The following is an 18975-nucleotide window of genomic DNA, read 5'->3' on the forward strand; positions in this document are numbered from 1 at the left end:
GCACGCCCAGGGCAGCTGAAAGAGGCCCCAGAAGCAGCCAATTACTTCATCAAATGCTGCAGTTTGAATACCATTGACTCCTACATAACTACAGTGAGCTCAAGTCTATAGGCAAGCAGGAGTAATTAATAATTTGCTGAGAAAATTCTTCATTCATCTAAAAGCCAAAAATACAAAGAGAAAGAAAATCCCTGCAGATACAACAGTTCTTATGAAAAGCTTGATTTATAGCAACCAATGCTACTCTTCATAAACATTGACTTTGTATAACATTACAGGAGGGGCTATAATGCATAATTCGGTTTGCCTGAAAAGTTAATTTAAGTAATTTCGCTTTTGAATGATCCCCTGAGAAACATCATTCTATTACCTCTTTATACATTAGCCATATGCTACAATAAATATTGTCAATACTCATGGCATTTCCTCATTCCCTTTATTTTTCTTGGTTGATTGCAATAATTAGTTTGTGACCTCCACTAGATCCAGTCACAAATAAATTCACTCCAAGTCAAAATAGATAATCATCACCACAGAAAAATTTGCTAGCCTAACTGCAATTTAAAGCATTCTGAAACAAATGTCAGTTTAAATAGCTTCTAGCTTCAAGGAGTGGGGTGGGAGGGGCCAGTGTATATACACATATACATGCATATATGTCTCAAAAATAAAATAATAATAAGATATAAGGTATATAAAATAACAAATAAATGGAATTGTTTTCAAGTGGTTCTTTAACAATGTTTTTCTGAGAAGACTTATCAACAGTACATGTAAACTGGTTTACAGATTTAGAATCCCTAAATCACATATATTGAAAAAGCATCTCAAGTAATCTTGATTTTCATGCCTCATTAAGAACCTCTGGTTTAGAGTCAAAATATCTAGGAGGATCTTGACATCCTGAGGATGCCTCTCAACAGAATATGTGGCCTAGACAGCATCATCGAATTTATTCTGAGGCATTTTCCCCACCTCAATAAAATCGCCTGTAGCTCATAACAAGATGACACAAGGGAAAGAATGGTGTTTGCAAGTCACTTAGGTAGATTTGTCCAATAGCTCACAGACTAAAACCAGCACCCCAAGTGAACAGGCTCTGCCTGCAGGAAGGCAGAGGAGAATATTGGGAGAAACGATGAGGGCCTGTTCATGGACACACAACCTGTACAACTACACAGAGGCCCTGCTCAGAGAGGACCTGAATTAACACTATGCTGACACCATCTTAAAATCTGTCATTTTTGAACCAGAGGCCCTACATTTTCAGTTTGCTTCAGGCCTGGCAAATTATGTAGCTGGTCCTGAGAGAGACGGTATAATTCCATCTGTTTCAATACATAGTTGAAATTGAAAACTGTTGGGAAGACCATGCTGAAGGTTTGGGTGGCACTCTGCTTTTGTCTTGCCCAACATTCTATCTTAGATTTTGGGGCCACCAAGAGGATTGAGGAAGGTGATTTAGGAAGAAGACTCTCCCCAGCAAACACACACAGTGAGAATTAGCTGGAAGGTTCTCACTGGTCTGCCCTACACCAATGGCTCATTTTTTATTATATCACCACACTCTATCTTACCAGTTCAGAAAAAAAATTTTCTCATATAGTCAGTCTCCACTGTGTCATTCTACAGCAGAAAGTTCCACACATAACCATAATCTGCAGTAAAATTATCCCAGAGCCTTGATTCATGGTTTGACAAAGTTTAATCCAGTGCCAAAGCTTCAAAGGCATTGAAGACCCCCTATCGTGAGTTCCAATAGGTCATGAGTTTAACTAGGGTGCTGTGAAATGAGTATCCGTGAGTCACCTATGCTCCCAAAGGTGTTCTCCAAAACCAGCCCTTACACCTGGGCCTTGACCTGCTCTAGCATTACCAGAAATTATACAAAAGAGAATTTTTCTTCTAGAAAAGAAGTCGGTTTCATATGACAAATCCCTAATGTTGCTGATACCCTGTACCTGTGAGCTGAACTGCCACCATGCTCTGACACTGGTACTCAAAACAGGTTAGCATTCTGGAAAAACAGAAACAGAACAGAATTTAGAGATTGACTGGTCCAAACTATTATTTTTTAAAAAGGAAAACTGAGGCAAGAAACAATTAATGATTTTCCAGCAAGTCAATAAAACAATGTGTGCAGGTCACACACTACTTTTTAGTACAATTGCTCCTGTGTTGGGCTGCCCAAGTGGTTGCCCAATCTGACTTGCCTACTGACTCCTATATATTTTCCTGGCTCTATTCTGCTCTTACACCTCCAAATTTATTTCAAATGTCCAAGTCCTGACTTCTTGCCTTACTCTTACGAGCCACTTTCATGCATAACACTGAGAATGCTTCATCTATAAGGAAATCCAAACTTATACAAGACACATGGCATAGTCATCAAGACCACCTAGGAATTCTCAGACCTCATGACATAAATTCCTCTCTTCCACTTATAAAACTTCAGCATGTATCCTGGTAATATGACTACATAGAAGAGGCAGGTTTAAGAAGCTCAGTGTCCAAGGAATAGCAATATGATCTTCTTTTAACTCCCTGACAGAGCTTGTCAGCTTATGCTGCTCTTTATCCACACACTGAGGTATAGGCTTCAATAGCACAGAGATTCTTTAGACCACAGGTGGCAAACACAGGCCAGCAAGCTGAATCCAGCCCTCCACCTTGTTTTATCTGGCCTGGCACCTTGTTTCTGCCCAGTGGCAGAGCCGAGCTCTTGCTTAACTGTTAAGGAGTGGTTACATTTATACAGTCCTAAAATTACATTCAGCCCTTTGAAAGCAACTGTGAGGCTGATGTGGCCCCCAGTGAAAATAAGTTTGACACCCCTGCCTTAGGCAATAGCTGATCAATATGGGACCATGTGGGGGCATATGTTGGGTCATGATCTCAAGGCAAGAAACTATGCTCTGGGAATGCAAAGCCATCTATTAGAATGATCTGGTAAGTTCTAGTGGTCATAGGAAAAGTCAAGGGTCAGATCCAGGAAGGCTCTGTGTAGCAATGGGAAGATCTTGGAGTTAAAGAGAAACAAACCAAATGCCTAATGTCCCACTTTTCAGGAACCAACCCCGAGTGGGCCTCAATTCCTTCTGAGTCCATGGGTAGCACGGACACAGTTTTACTAACTATACCCACCATGCAAGATAAACATTACAACTGCACATTCATCACACTCCTCAACCATAGAAGCATTGTGGCCATCAAAGCCTGGAAAGTAATCAGGGATCTAGTGACAAACCTTAGTCATCAAGGCAGTAGGTCAGAATCCAAGAAGACAGGTGGAACAACAAGGTCCTGATTTCCAGCAAACCAGAAGACTCCCACCAGGTAGATGGCAAAATCACTGAGAAAATAGTCAAAGATGTTTAAAGATGCTGACAAGGGGCCCAAAACAACACTTTTGGTTTGTTAAATCCAATCAGACTCTCACTGACAGAGCCCAGGCTGAGTGCAGGGTTCTCCTCAAGATCCCAGGTTGAGTGGGAAACAGTCTGGCATGGGGCAGTGCTAGGACAGCCGTAACAAAGTACCCAGACTAAGTGTCTTAAGCAAAGAAATTCACTTGCTCACAATCCTGGAGGCTGGATGTCTAATATGAAGATTTTGGCAGGGTTGATGTCTTCTGAGACTTCTCTCTTTGGCTTGCAGATAGCTGTCTTTTCCCTGTGTCCTCACGTGGTCTCTCCTTTGTCCACATTTGTGTCCTAATCTTCTTATTGACACAAGTCATATTAGACTAGGGCTCACTCTACTGACCTTGTTTTAACATAATTACCTCTTTAAAGACTATACACTGTAATGCAGTCACATTCCGAGGTACAAGGAGTCAGGATTTCAATACATGAATTGTGGGTGGTTGGCACAATTCAGCCTACAATAGGAGTTTTCCAGATCATCTCAGAACTAACCATTGTTTTGTCCCTCCTACTGTATGACCAACTCTGAACTAAGTGCCTCAGAAGCCATTTCTCATTTACTCCAAAACCACCTTACTTTCACCCATTAACACATTGGAAAGTTTAGGCTTAGAGCGATTAAGAAGTTTGTTACAAGACAGAGAGAAGAGCCAATATGATTCTACAGCTCAAGCTCTAAACCCAACACCTGGCTGTCTTTCCAGAAGCCAGGCTTGTTGATATATTTGATTAACGTGGTTCCCAAAATACCTGATGTTCATAATCTGTATCTCATACTCCATGAGCTCCTAGAACTTAGCCATCGTACATCCAATTTAGCAAGTATTTATTGGGCATCTACTGTACAGGCCTAACTTTTCTGCTTACTGGCAATGTTACCCAAAAGATGACAAAAGTAGTCTCAGGGTAAACTAATTTTTTTTACTGTTGTTCAATTATAGTTGTCCTCATTTTTACCCCATTACTCTCCCCTAAGCTAAATTTATTTGTTTTGGAGAAAGATGAGACCTAAGAACCTGGGGCTAATGACATGATCTCTGCTAGAGAGTGCCCCACGGGTAGAAAGGAAGGCTGAAGGCTGATGGGAAAATTTAGGTCTACATTCAAGCTTTTGAAGCTGAATCTCAGGCCTGGAAAGTGGCACTTACCAACAGAAGCTGTTAACTTAGACTCACATGAGAGGCCCCGGTAAACTGAAGATCACATGTGAGGAAGAAAAAGAAGGAAGGGTAGAAAGGAAAGAAGGATGGGAAGAGGAAAGAAGAAGGAAAGAAGAAAAACAAAGTAGAAAACATTTGACTAGGCACCTGCTTTGTGCCAAGTATTATGCTGGACATGACATATATTGCCTCTATTAATCCTCACAAAATGGCATGAGGTCAATGGTTTATTTTCATTTTACAGAATCATAAACTGAGGCTCAGGTGTGTTAAAGCTTTTGCTCACATTGTCACAGCAAGAAATTGGCAGAACCAAGACTTAATTTTAAACCCACCTTTATTTATGTTTTCCTTAAACCACACTTCTTGTCAACTCTAAGCTAAGCACCAAGAAGCAAGCAGGAAGCTCACATTAACAGTTGACTGGACTGTGCCAGGTGACTCAGTACCAGTAATGGGGACCTCCTCATCCCCACGAGTCTGGTTGGGGTCAAAGCTCCTGGGTGTGAAATTATGACATTGATCTCAGAGTAGATTGTCTGCTGGTGAAACAGTGAAATCCAGTGTGAGCTGAAGTGAAAAAGGTCATTCTCATATAACAAAATAAATAGGGGTTGTTGGTGGGGTACACTCCCTTTATGCAGATGATTCCACGCCATGCATTTATTCCTTTGTTGTGTGGGGGTGTGCCCTGATAAAGTGTAGCAGCTCTACCCACCAGGGAAAATAAATCTTGCTAGCCATTCAGAAACCAGACTTCAGACTCAGAGCTGGATGAGACAACTTTTTAGTGAAACCAGTGAGCTGCTGAGCACCAGGGAATTCAGATATTTATCCAGTGAATAGGTAACAATGTATAGCTTGGAGAAAGAGACAGAGAAACTGAGGGGCAGAGACATACCCTGAATTGTATTTGTATTCACTGACTGCACTTCAAAACACTAACGTTTAAAGGGCTGTCTGAAGATCAGGGGTGAATCAGCAATTTACCAATATTTTGGTAAGCCCCAGATGGTGGACCATACATGGTGGTGGGGGCTGCAAACTAGTACAGGGTGGGGCAGTGGGTTTACAGTTGTTCATATGGAAAATGATACAATAATTAATAAATAATAAGAATAAACTGTGTGTTTGGCATACTCACAACTGTAAACATACTTCTGCCTCACTCTGTACAGAATTCCAACTTGCACTTTATCTTGACCATTGAAGAGCTCATCAAATCATGAAGGATGAATAAAATCATTGTTATGGGGTTTAGAAATGCACTTTTGGTAAGTGGTCCTTCCTAATATTTGTCATGTATAGAGTCATAATGAGATATTATATCTTCCAGCATTTCATTTACTAACTGCTTAAGAAGGGAATTCAAAGGCATGTTTTGTTTGTTTCTTTAACTAATTTTTTAAATTTTAATTGTCATTCAAGTATAGTTTTCTGCCTTTTCCCCCCTGCCCAGCCCTCCCCCAAAGGCATGTTTGAGAACTGATCCATGTGAGCACTTTCTATGTCACAGGCCTTGGTCCAAGTGCTTCAGACAGTATATAGTTCTGTGAAACTAGACAACTTATGCTCTCGTTTTACAGATAGAAGAACTGGGACCCTTACTTCTCTTCACTCACAATGATGTAAATGGCAGAGCTGTAATTCAAACCAGGGACTTTCATTGCTAACCATTGCCTATTCTGCCTCTCATGGCAACATACTCTCCTGGGCTTTAGAGACTGAGCAGTTATGCGCAGAGCCCTAGCTTTCTCTGGCTTCACTTTATTGCCTTGCCTGTACTACTATTCAATACTTTCTTCAATAGTCAGGGTGTCTTCTTACCCCCCACAGAGGTCTATACAGATGACCAGTTTTACAGAGGTATCTTAAAGTTGTTGTTGTTGTTTTGCCCAGGAACATGTTTTGTTAGCACTTACTGTGCAAACTGGCTTTTTCAAGGCTCAGTGCCCTCAAAGACAGACTAGTGTTTGTTACCTTGGAATTAGAGACTTTCTTGTGGGCATTTCTTGCCTCCAGAACTTGCTTTGGCTATTCATTGTCATGTTAACCCCCAGAGACCTGGACTTAGGGGGAAAAGGACAGGCCTAGAGGTAGCCATGACGGAAAGGAGGAGGAGAGAAATAAGAGATTCTGGACCTGAGCTTTTCTCAAGGCTGTTTGCAGACTGACCAACCCATTTCTGCATTATATACTTCTTTCTTACAAAAAAAAAGAAAGAAAACCTTTCAATTCAGGTAGAGGTGACAGGTTCCAATGGAAAGATGATAGTCCTTGCAGTCAGACGTACCTAAGGTCAGGCTCCAATCTTCCATTTACTAGTTGTCTGACCTTGGGTAGGTGACGTAACTTTGAGGAGCTTCAGACTTCATCTCAAAGGAGGAATGATAACATGACTTTGTAAGGGGTACATAGATCATTGAATATAAAAATGTCTGGTTTATTAGTGGTCCTTAATTCATGTTAATTTCTCTTTCTCTCTATTGTCATCTCTGAATTAAAGCTACTGATGTGCAAATAACATGGGTACCCTGCCAGGTGGTTCAGTTGGCTGGAGTATCATCCATTCACCAAAGGTTGCAAGTTCAATTCCTGGTCAGGGCACATACCTAGGTTGCAAGTTCGATCTCCAGTCAGTGCAGGGTGAGAGGCAACTGATTGATGTTGTCTCTCATACTGAGGGGGGGGAGAGAGAGAGAAGAGAGGGAAAGAGAGAGAGGGGAGAAAGGGAAAGGAAGAAGAAAGAAAAAAAAAGAGAGAGAAAAGGATGAGCTAAATAAATTAATAAACATATCCTCAGTGAGGATTAAGAAAGAAATAAACAAAGGAAGGAAAGAAGGAAGGAAGGAAGGAAGAAGGAAGGAAGGAGGGTGGAAGAAGGGAAGGAAGGAAGGAAGGAAGAAGGAAGGAAGGAAGGAAGGAAGAAGGAAGGAACTGGGACATTTTTACTCACAAACCTCTTTACAAGGTCTCTGGATTTAAAGACATTATACCAGCATTGAGGCTCCTACTGACATTATTTCAGCTGCATAAGCAAATCAGTTGCTATGTCCTATGGTCCAATTACATTTGGTAGAATCCAGAAAATAGAGGCTTCACAAGCTCATTTGCTAACCAGATTTACCCAATGTGATAAAGTTTTAAGCTGACTTAATGATAAGGACACATATAATTATTTTATAACTTCAAGAATCATTCCATATAGAAATCTTATCCTATTTTTTAAGCAGCAAAAACAAAAAGTACTTTTATAAGTATGGTTGCACTTGAAAAAGTTAATCTTTTGAAGTCATTATGTAAAGGGCATTTTTCTTACCCTCCCCAATGGCCATTTTGCAATGTCTTCCCTCCATCCTACTTTTGTCCCTTTTAATTAAATTATAGGAAAGGCATTTTGGAAAAGCAGACTGGGGAATGTCATGGCAAAAAAAAATTAACGCAACCTCAGTAAAGCTAGAGCTAATTTTTGAGTCTACAAATATGATAAAGTTTAGGAAACAGAAATTTCATATTCAGCAAAGATATCTGAAAGAGATCAATAATGTAATTATTTATTACTTACTCATGGGTTTTAATTCAAAAAATGGCTTGAACCATATGTGGGAAGAAGGTAAAATTTATAATAGCAATCAAGTACAGAGATCTAGTAAGATGTGTGTAAAATAATGGTATGTGGGAATAAAAAGCTTTCAAAGAGGAAATCAATAAATGACCCAAAGAAAAACCATCCACACTGAAGCCCAGATCAAATTAGTGGGATAATAATTAGAGGATAATTAGAGTTCCTTTATTCTTCTTCTTTAGAAGATCACTGACCCAAATGCACCTATGAAAGAAACTTTTTACTTTATATTGATAGAACACCATGGTAATGTACATTGGGGAGATAAAAAGCAGGGATACTTTTGCCCCCAAACATTATGGAGTTCCTGGTTCAGTTAACCTATATAAAAATTATATCCTCTTGGGAAAAAAGCAGGGTTGAAATGTTAAGAGTACCTGTGCGCTGAAGTACCAGTAGAGCAGTAGAGATTGTTTCGGACCCAAAATCACAGTCTCAATTCCATGGCTCATTTCAAGATTACATGATCTGTCCTAAGCCTATCCTCTGTTCTCCTGGTTTCATTCCTTGTCTCAATCTGCCCATCTACTCACTTGTCCTTCAGTTCTCTTCAATATATTCTTATATAAGACTATGTAACACACATACTACCCTCTTGCATCTACCTGTGCCCAGGGACATAATTCTCTCTTCTTGGCTGAATCTTCCAGGGCTTAAGAAAACTCCTATCTCCTATCTTCAGAAAGTCTCTATTCCCAATCACTTCAGCCTAACGTGAAATAGGGATGGCTTCCTTTTTGACAATGGTAAGTGGCAAACAGTAGTATAAAACATGCCTTATGCTAGAATTTTCTCATGAATACATTTCATCTGTCTATTTCTAACTGGTTATAAGCTCTGTGGGCTAAGGAGTGCTGCCATGTACCTCTCTGAATCTCTAACTTCTGTACCTTGTACAGAGAAGGTGATCAGCAGAACTCTGCTGAATAGAAGTTGGTGACCTTTCCAGTAGTAACAGTCAGCTTTAATACTCTTCCAACAAAAGGAAGTGCAAAGTTTGCTTAAGTTTGCCTAGGTCAGTCTGATGAGACTATGCCAAGGATGCAACCATGAAAGTGCAACTAGGGGGGGAAAAGCCAATGAGAGAGTTGGCTCCTTCATGGGGCACTTCTGGGAACCTGAGTCAGGATGCTGGGTCCCACTGATTGCTAACCGTGTGACATTGAGAAAGTTTCTTAACCCTTCCATGCCTTGGTTTCCCATTTGTAAAAAAAAGATTGCAACAGTTGTAATTATAAAGTGTTCCTTAAGCCTTTTCCAAATAACAATTCATTTATTTATCATAACAAAACTATGAAATAGGCTCTATTATTATCATTCATGTTTTATAGATTAGGAAACTAAGGCACAGAGAGGACAAATTTCTTGCCCACAGTCACAGAAACAGAAAGTGCCAGAGCTAGAATTTTAGGGTAGGTGGTATAACTATGGACCGAGTCCATGTTCTCTATCACTATGCTGAACTGCCTGTCATCTACCATAAAAAGTAGCACATGAAATCAGTATGAATTTAATAAGGGAGATTAATAAATTTAAGTTATTGGGGGCCATAAAGGAAAGACAGAATTAGGATTTTTTTAATGCGACTACTTTATATGTCCATTTATCTCCATGTAGAATGTGTTGCCTTCTTTGTCAATACAACAGTTAGGGCTGTTGGAAGGATAAAATGATATGGTCATATTAAGTAGTCAGCATGGGGCCTGACAACTAATGTGAGTTCATGAGTTTGAAATCATTGTTGTCATTATTATTATTATAATGATGGTAGTCACTGTCTGAGCACTCAGATACCATTAACATCACTTCTGGCTCTTCAACCTGTCACTGTTCTGCCTTACCCTGCTTAAATCTGAACTTGAAATCAAGCAGAATGGATGGGTTGAAGTTTATCCCTTAAGAAAGGGAATGGAGGAGCATAGAGGCATTTCCCACGGCTTGATGCACACCTCAGCTCTACCTTAGAAACTACAGAATCCAAATTATTCAGGACCCAAAGTGTCCTCCACATTGCAGTCAAACTATATGATTTTTTTCTCCTAAGTGTCTTGTTACTTTCCAAGATTCAAATCTTTGCTCAGTCTGTGTCCTCCACTGCAAATACTTTCTCCCCAAAATCCATTGGTGCCTGTCAATCCTTCTAAACACATGCAAATTTTACCACATCCACAAAATTTGTCTTCTTCTTGTCAAGTGAGTCAATCCATTCTTTCATTTATTCATTTTGCAAGCATTCATCAACATCTGTTCTACTGGGTTGGAGGCACTGGAGGTGATAAAACCCAGAGATCCTCAGCTCTGTCTTCAATGGGGCAAGAAATGAAAGATTAAATGCCATGTGATAAGTATTATGAATATAAGTTGAAAAATATTTTTTTCCTTTTGCCTCTTGAACTTCATATCCCCCTCTTTTTATTCTTCTTGGGACTCAGCACATTCTGTCTGCAGTTACAGTTATGTACCATATGCTCCACTCTTATACTCTGCTTAGTATATAAACTGACTGAGACCAAGGAACATGCCTTTTGTTCCATAAATCACCAGGATAACCTCAAACCAAGAATACCCCTAAATGTCTAAGAAATACTTTTTGCATCAAACCCTGAGTCCAGCCATGCAGTGGGTTATTGCTGTGGGTTATAACAGTGCTCAATTTATAAGAACAACTCTGAGGAGCTAGTCATTAGGGGAAAACAAACGACATTTTGTCATCATCTTTCAGGATTCTTTAACAGGCAGTACCTAACTAACCCCCAGCCACACTCAGACATGGAGTAAGAACCAAGGGATTTAGAACTTCAGCCACTCAAAAGCCATTGCTGTGGCAATTTACAATCCAGAAATGACATATGGTTCTTTACTACTGGGCCTTACAGCCCTGAGCAATTGTATCTGCCAAAGAGAGAATATTCTCTTCACAATTTTGGATGTAAATATTCAGTCCCTCGTGCTTTGCATGTCATTACTAATGGTATATAAAGAATGATCCAAGGAAAGTATAAATAATCATTTGGCTCTACAATGAAAATAGCAGTTCTGACTATAACCAGCCAAAATGAAATAGTGCAAACTTCAAACTCAAATCAGGAGGTTATCATCTGTATCCATCTCTGAAAGGAATGCTTACTGTCAGAGTAGAGGATGATTTAAAAAAAAAAAAAAGGAAAAAGCACTAGCTCATTTCTTCAAGTTGATTTCAGCCAGCAAGACAGGCAGATCCCAAATTGCAAATGGATTGTATTTTTCAAGGTCTTTTGTAAGTTAAATGCTCAGAACTTAATTTCCAATATGACTGCCATTAGGCGATCTTCTTTCCAGAAATAAAGTTTCCATAAGGGACCTAAACATCTTTGAAAGTGTTTCAATGGGAAAGTAGGGTTCCAGTTCCAATTTTAAAATACTTGGACAATCCATAAGGATTGATTTGGCTGCTCAATGTTGATAATCAGATGTTCCATTCTGTGGCAGATTGCAAAAATGGACACAAAGTCACCCCTCTCATTTCTATACAAATGCCTCTTTGCTATGTGACTTTGTAGCTCCTCCTCTGTGGGAGTGATGGAGTCAATACTTACCCCTGGAATCAAGTGGTGAAGTCTATATTTTCATTCTGAATTTGGGTTTAGCCACTGTGACTTGCTTTGGCCCATGTCACAAAGACCCTCTCCTGCTGCTCTTGGCAAACTTGCATGGCCAAGTCTCACACAAATGAGATCAATCCCACAACCAGACACATGAGGGAGTCCATCCTAGACCCTTAGTCACAGCTGAGTTACCAGCTGACTGCCAAGATCAGCTGAGCATTGCAAGACCAGAAGCAATGGGAATCCAACCCACAGAATCATGAGAAATAAGAAATGTTTGTTGTTTTAAGATACCAGATTTTGGTAACATCTTATATAGCAAAAGCTAATTGGTACACCTTCATCCCATGCTATCAGCTCCATTTAAGTATCTCCCCAAGTTCCACATTTGGGGAGAAAACCACCCTCCCAGAACTTGGTTAAAGTAACCTCAGAACTCACAGTTCAGGAAATATCTCCCTCTTTTGAACAACTGGGTGACAGTTGGCGGCAGAAAGGGGGCAGCTTGGACTTAGCAATTTTCAGAGGAGACCCTCCTCCACTCTGTCTTGAACAATACTGTGGTAGTATGGAAGGGGTACTAGAGGCTCCAGGATGGAGAATGGGAGCAGAAGGCAACATAACAAGGATTCTCTGACAGTTCAGGAAATTCCAAAGTAGAAGATTTGCATGGTAATGTCTGCCATTCTAAGCCAACCCTTTCAAATTCATTCTAGTATCCACAAAACTCCCTCTAGACCTATGAGGTAGGCTGCAGGTCCTGTAAATGGGGGCCCAGAGTGGGTTCCATGCAGTAGGAGAGGGCTGGCATGGGTATTGAAGGAGCCAGCTGCTATACCTGCCACTTAACTAAACCTTAATAGCTAAGTTCCTCACTCTTGACCATTTTGCTTTGACAGATGCTTTCCTGACAGTGCCAACTGGAGGAATTTGGCCAGGAATTGTCATATATCCAGCACAAATGACACCCCTTCCAATCTCCACTAATAGCTGCTATTTAACCAAATCAGTTTCTGCTAGACCCAGGCTCAGAGCCCTTCTTATCATACTGCTGAAAGAATCCACTTATCAGAACTGAATCCTACACTGGCTCCTTCTTGCCATCCCTGGCCTGACCATCCTGGGCCATGATGAACTCTGTTTTGTCCACAACCATCCTGAACACTCTATCAATCTTATTTTTATGCACTTTCCCATCCTACATATCATCATGATAGGTAACTTTTACTTCCTTTCTTGGCTCTTTCTTTGCCCCAACTTTTTTTTTATTCTGTCTCATCTACTTTTAATTTGTCACTTTACTTTATTCCATATATCTTAAAGGTTACCATACATCTGTATTGGAATGAATATGCAAATATATAAAATATTTATGTAATTGTCATTTTCTCTCCCTCAAAGTAAGATTTCATTTGCCTATTGTTAAGTTTATCCTGTGGTTTTTCCAGTCTTTCTTGTAAAATATTCTTCTGGATTCTGATTTTTTTCAGGCAACATAAAACTTAGCCCTCCCAATTTCATGTCATCTGAAAAAATGGCATATATATATATATATATATATATATATATATATGCCTAGATATAGATACAGATATAGATATTTCCATCCAGGTCCATGATAAAAATTGTGAAAGAAGAGACAAAACTTTAGCACACCACTAGAGATAATGCAAACAAGTTCAAATCATTCATCAGCTATGAATCTACCCAACATCATAAGGTCTAGCCCACATTCTTATGATTATATCATAAGAATCCATCAAATGCCTGAAGAAATAAAGAAGAGGAACATTCCATGCAGGTAGGAATAAAATTAGAAAAAGAACAGAAAAACATATATAACCAGTTCCTGATATTGAGATGTAAAAAAACAACTCCAGTTTTTTTAATAAGTCCACATTTGAAAGTGTTTTGAAGGTTGTGCTTGTTTATGTTAAGTGAGAAAATTATTCTCCCATCTGTGTTTCTATAGAACCTGAGTCATACGTTCTGTTTAGTACTAATAATCATTAGTGTGGCTCACCAAATATTTCTCCTTTTACTCCTTCTGGATATGTGGTATGGTTTCATTTCCCTACCCTCTCTGAGGTTTGATGTGACCATGTGACTTGCTTTGTCCAAAGAAATGTGAGTACTGGTGCTATGTCATTTCAGGTGAAGGCTTTAAAAGCTGATTTTCCTCTGCCATGGTGCCTGGGAAGCCCATTGACATGCAACTCCCATCAGCCTGGGTCTCTGGGTAACTAACCGTGAGCAGAGCTCCTCCGCTGAATTACATTGAACTTGTGTGTGAAGGATAAGGCAGTGGGTGGTTTGTTCCTGAAACATAGCCTCTCCTGTCCAATCTGGTATACGGTTTGCCTGTGTACACGTATGTGAGAGTGTGTCTGTATGTTTGTGAAGGGAATGAAGATATTAAAATGACATGGGTATTGCCGATATAAGCAGTGAATAAAATAGACAAAATCCCCTGACCTTATGAAGCCTACATTGTATTACAGGAAGCCAATAACCCTTGACTTTTCATTTCATGTGATCTGGACATTCCATTATCAGTCATGTTTATACTGAGTTTTATCTGAGAAAACCAAATGTTAAATTATTTCCCCTTACCCTCAGTTATACAGGGATGAGTAAAAGGCCCTGTCTGCCCCTCTTTCCTGGGTCTTTCTATTCTGAAACACTTCCTTAGAGAACATAGTCCTCGCACTCTTCCCTCGGCAACATCCAGGACTGCTGCCATTGGTTGGTTCCACCCCTTCTAAAGGAGCGCCCAGGGGATGCTGACACTGTTGGTGTACGGGACAGACTTCGAGTATGAAGTGTGGGCTCCCCAGGGCTGTGGCTAGAAAGTCCTAACACCCTCTGCCTCCCAAGTTTCTCAGAACAGCTGGGCAGAGTGACCCGAGGACAAGGGTCAAGTCCAATAGTCAGTATTGTGGGCCCTCAGTTCAGATTTCCACTTTGTCATTTGTTTTTACCACTGCTCTGCAAGCATTTTGTTTCTTTTGCTTTAAGGTACACTCCTTCTGGTGACTCATCTGGATTAGTATTTTTAAAAAGCTAACCTGTGATTCTATGTGCCACCCATAGTGGATAACCACTTGGTTTAAGTGTCTTTTCCAAGAGTAAAAGGAAGCACTTTTTTCAGAAGGCAAGGTGCTGAGGCCTCCCCAGAGTCAATAGTCCCTCTATTATGTAAAAGAGAGTTGCCTGGCTTTTTTGATTAGGGTGGGGGTGAGGCTATTCCTCAGGAGTGACATTAACCTTTAATAGCATCTACTGTTGTCCCAGGGTGAATTCAATTAAATTCTTAGAGTTCATTACTCTCTCCCTGATGGATGGGCTGCCAATAGCGCCTTCTGTACAATGTAGCTATAGTAGATGAAGTCTAAATATTTATTTTCTGTAAACTCATGCACTTTACTGAACAGAATGCAGTCTTTGCTTATATTAAACTCTCAGATTCTGACTTTGATTAACAGTTTTTTCACCCCTTCCTCCTCATTGTCACATAATCCCCCACTTGTCCCCAACAGGTCTAGTCTGTGAGTTTACTTTCCTGACATTTAAGCCCTGGGCTTTCAGAGTTTCAATTTTCCCTTTATTTACGTCCCCAAGCCTTTAACTGGGTCATGAGAAGTCATGATTTATTTGACAAACAGTACTAGCCACTGCTTGAGATGAGAAAAAGAAGACAATAAAGAAGTTTATTAGAAAATAATGAAATGTGGGAATTTATGCACAGAAATGCATAAATAGTCCCGATCTCTGCAGCAGTGTCTTACAAACTGCAGTATTACCACATATTAGTGGGTTATGAAATCCATTTAGTCATTTGCAACCAGCATTTCCAAGAACAGAGAATAGAAAACATCAGCTTTGGTCAGGCATAGGGGAAGATACCGTTTTGTGAAATTGTGTTTCATATATCTGCCTGTGAATGTGTATGTGTTTTCATTGCTGAGTGTGGGCTGCGATATAAAACATACTGAAAATCATTTATCTAGGGTCTCAGGTGATGTTCTAAAAAGTGTTGGAACAGCATTTCACGATGTCTTTCATCTTCCTACGCAACCTCCTTTGCCCCTGTCTTCAGCCTTCCAAGCACTTCACCCTCCCCCAATAAAGCAGGTATTAGTAAAAATAATAGAGTGAAACACATTAAGGCTGAATTGACATGACCCTTTAGATTTCCATAAATCCAGTACTATAGTTGTTTCAAAAAACTTCTGTTTGTCTAGCTAGAGGATGAATTAGAGCTAACTAAAGATGAGTGAATCTAACTCACAAACTTCGACGAAGAAGCATAAGGCCCTGTATGGAAAATTCCACTTACCATTGTAGAAACAAATGTTTTGAGGGCAAAACAGTATTACATATAGCTCGGGTAATTTCTTTTCAAAACACGGGAGCTTTGGTCATCACCCAAAATCTTAACACTAATTAATCTAGCAGAGCAATACTGGGAATTCAACATCTATTTTCAATAACTACTTTCCTAGATTTTTTTGCTCTTACCCCTGGAGGGCTTGTCAAATGAAAGCAAAAAGTTTGAAGGAACAAAGCCAAAGTCAAAAGTAAAATGATAAAGCTTGTGAGTGCATAGAGAAAGGGAAAAATGCATACAAAGCAACCCCAAAGGGATAGGAGATCAGAAGTTCTGGGTGAAAGGGACCCCACAGGGGAAGAACAAAACACGTTCAGACCAGCTTCAAAGAATTCTTCATGGCTGGGCACAGTAGGAAAAGGTTAAAACAACATGTGCTTCTCTCAGTAAAACTCAATGCAAAAAACACTAAGCAGGACCAGGGGTCTGTATTTGCCTGCACCTGTTCTGTACAGGAGGACCTCGTAGACACTAGGAACAGAAGTCCTTACAAATAATCATTTTTCTTTGATGGGTAAACTAATAATGAATATAGACAAAACTATGATGATCATGTAAACAATTACAATGTATAAAGATACTATAAAAGTGTGGTATTTACTACATCATAGCAATGTAAATTCCAGGTAATAAAATAGAATTGGAATTTAAGTTTCCTTAGATATTCATGCAAGATAGATGCCTATCCAGCCCAAGGTCAAAGATATATTTGGCAAAGCTTACCAAATGCAATAAGCTCCCAACAATACACCAGAACTCATTTCTTAAAGTGGACTCCCACTAATTTCTCAGATTCCCTGCATTAACTCATTACCAGTTTTATTGGTAAAAAGGTCAAAATCAAAATTCAAATGTATAATTATAATATTTTATGAAATGTTTTTTAAATTATCATTTTAAATAATCTAAGCATTGACTTTTACAAGTTAAAGTGTAGGCCAAAACCTCAGTTCACAAATAGTACTTAACCTTTGAGGCAACAAAGTTGACAAATACCAAACCATTTATAACCTGATCTTAATCTCTGCTTCATGCTAACAGGACATCCAGTTCAATTTAGTTCAGGAAGCATTTACTACGTGCATAATACAGTCACCTTTTATGGTTAGAGAATAGCCCTATATCTGTTTTAACCTTGTCATTTGATATAATTTTGCACATACATAAAATTTTCAAAACTGTAATTTATATCTTTTCTTTTTATTTTCCTTGGTCAGCCTGCCTAGAGGCTTAGTAATTCTACTCGGTTGTTGTTGCTGTTCTCCCCCAACCCCAACCCCCCAGAGCCAGCTGTGGGTTTCAGGGCTCGTTCCCTATTGTTTATCTGTTTTCAATTTTATTGCTTTCTGTTCTTGTATTGATTATTTTCTTCCCTCTTGCTTTGGGGTTATTTTGCTCTGTTTTTCTAATTTCTTCATGCAGAAGCTTAGATTACCAATTTGACACTTTTCTTCTTTTCTAATATAAGCACACAGTGCTATAGGAAGAGATGTTCCTCTAAGTATTGGTTCAACTGCATCCCACAAATTTTTACATGTTGTATTTTCATTTTATTTTTAAATATTTTAAACTTCTATTAAGTGTCCTCTTTAACATATTTGTCATTTATAAATGTGTTAAGTTTCCAAATATTTTAGAATTTTCCCTAAATCTTTGTTACTGATTTTCTATTTAATTCTGTCATAGTCAAAAACCATTTATCACATGATTTCTTTTTTTTTAATTTGTTAAGGTTTGCTTTATTGTCTCAAAGATGGTCTACACTGGTGAAATTTTTATGTGCACTTGAAAAAAGTGTGTATGTTCTATAAATATCAATAGGTCGAGATGGCTGGTAGTATTATTCAGGTCTTCAACATTTTCACTGATTTTCTAGCTGCTTGTTCTATTAAATACACAGTGCTGGAATCTCCAACTATATTTGAAAATTTGTTACTTTCTCCTTTCATTCTCAGGTTTTTCTTCATATATTTTGAGGCTGTGTGGCCAAGTGCACATACAGTTACAATTTCTGTGTTCTTGTACAATCAACCCTTTTATCATTTTGCAATAGCCCTCATTTACCTGATAATATCCCTTTTCTAATGTCTGTCTTTTTGGTTAATATAGCTATGCTACAGAACAAAGGGGGCCAAAGGCAATATACTATAACTGAAAGGACCCCCTACTGGGCTCGATTATCCATCTCCTTATAGGAAAGACATCTCTCAATGCCAGAGATTTGTGAAAAGGAAAGAAAATGTTTATTTAATGCTATGCAGATTTAAAGTAGTGACCTAATGTCTTCATTAAAATATCGAAGTCCTTTAGGATACCCTCAGACACCCACAGTGCTTCCTTCTCCCCCTACCCTAATTCAGGAAAAAAAGAAAATATCCGGGATCTAGGCTCCTGACACCATCAGCTGTGTCACTGTCCAGGCAGGATCTCTACTTAATCCAAAGCCATGTGGCACCTTCTCATGGTCTACTGGCAAGAATTCTTTCACCCTTCTTCCAGGCAAAGTCTCTCCTGCTTCCCAGGCCACGTAGCCAAAGGGAGCACCCCAATGCCACATAGTCCTCTTCTATCAGAGCTGCAGGGGTCTGCACTTTGGCCAAAACTTTATGGTTCTTTCCACCAAAGCTGCAGGGGTCTTCACTCTGGCAAAACCACATGGATCTCCCCACCAAAGTGGCGGGGAGGCGGGGGTCACCACTCTGCCAAAGCCAAGTGACAGTTCTCTGCTAAAGCCGCATGGTGGTTTCCCCTACTAAAGCTGCGGGGGTCCCCACTCTGGCAAAACCTCGTG

Source organism: Phyllostomus discolor, chromosome 4, assembly GCF_004126475.2.
Source record: "Phyllostomus discolor isolate MPI-MPIP mPhyDis1 chromosome 4, mPhyDis1.pri.v3, whole genome shotgun sequence".
Classification (NCBI taxonomy): domain Eukaryota; kingdom Metazoa; phylum Chordata; class Mammalia; order Chiroptera; family Phyllostomidae; genus Phyllostomus; species Phyllostomus discolor.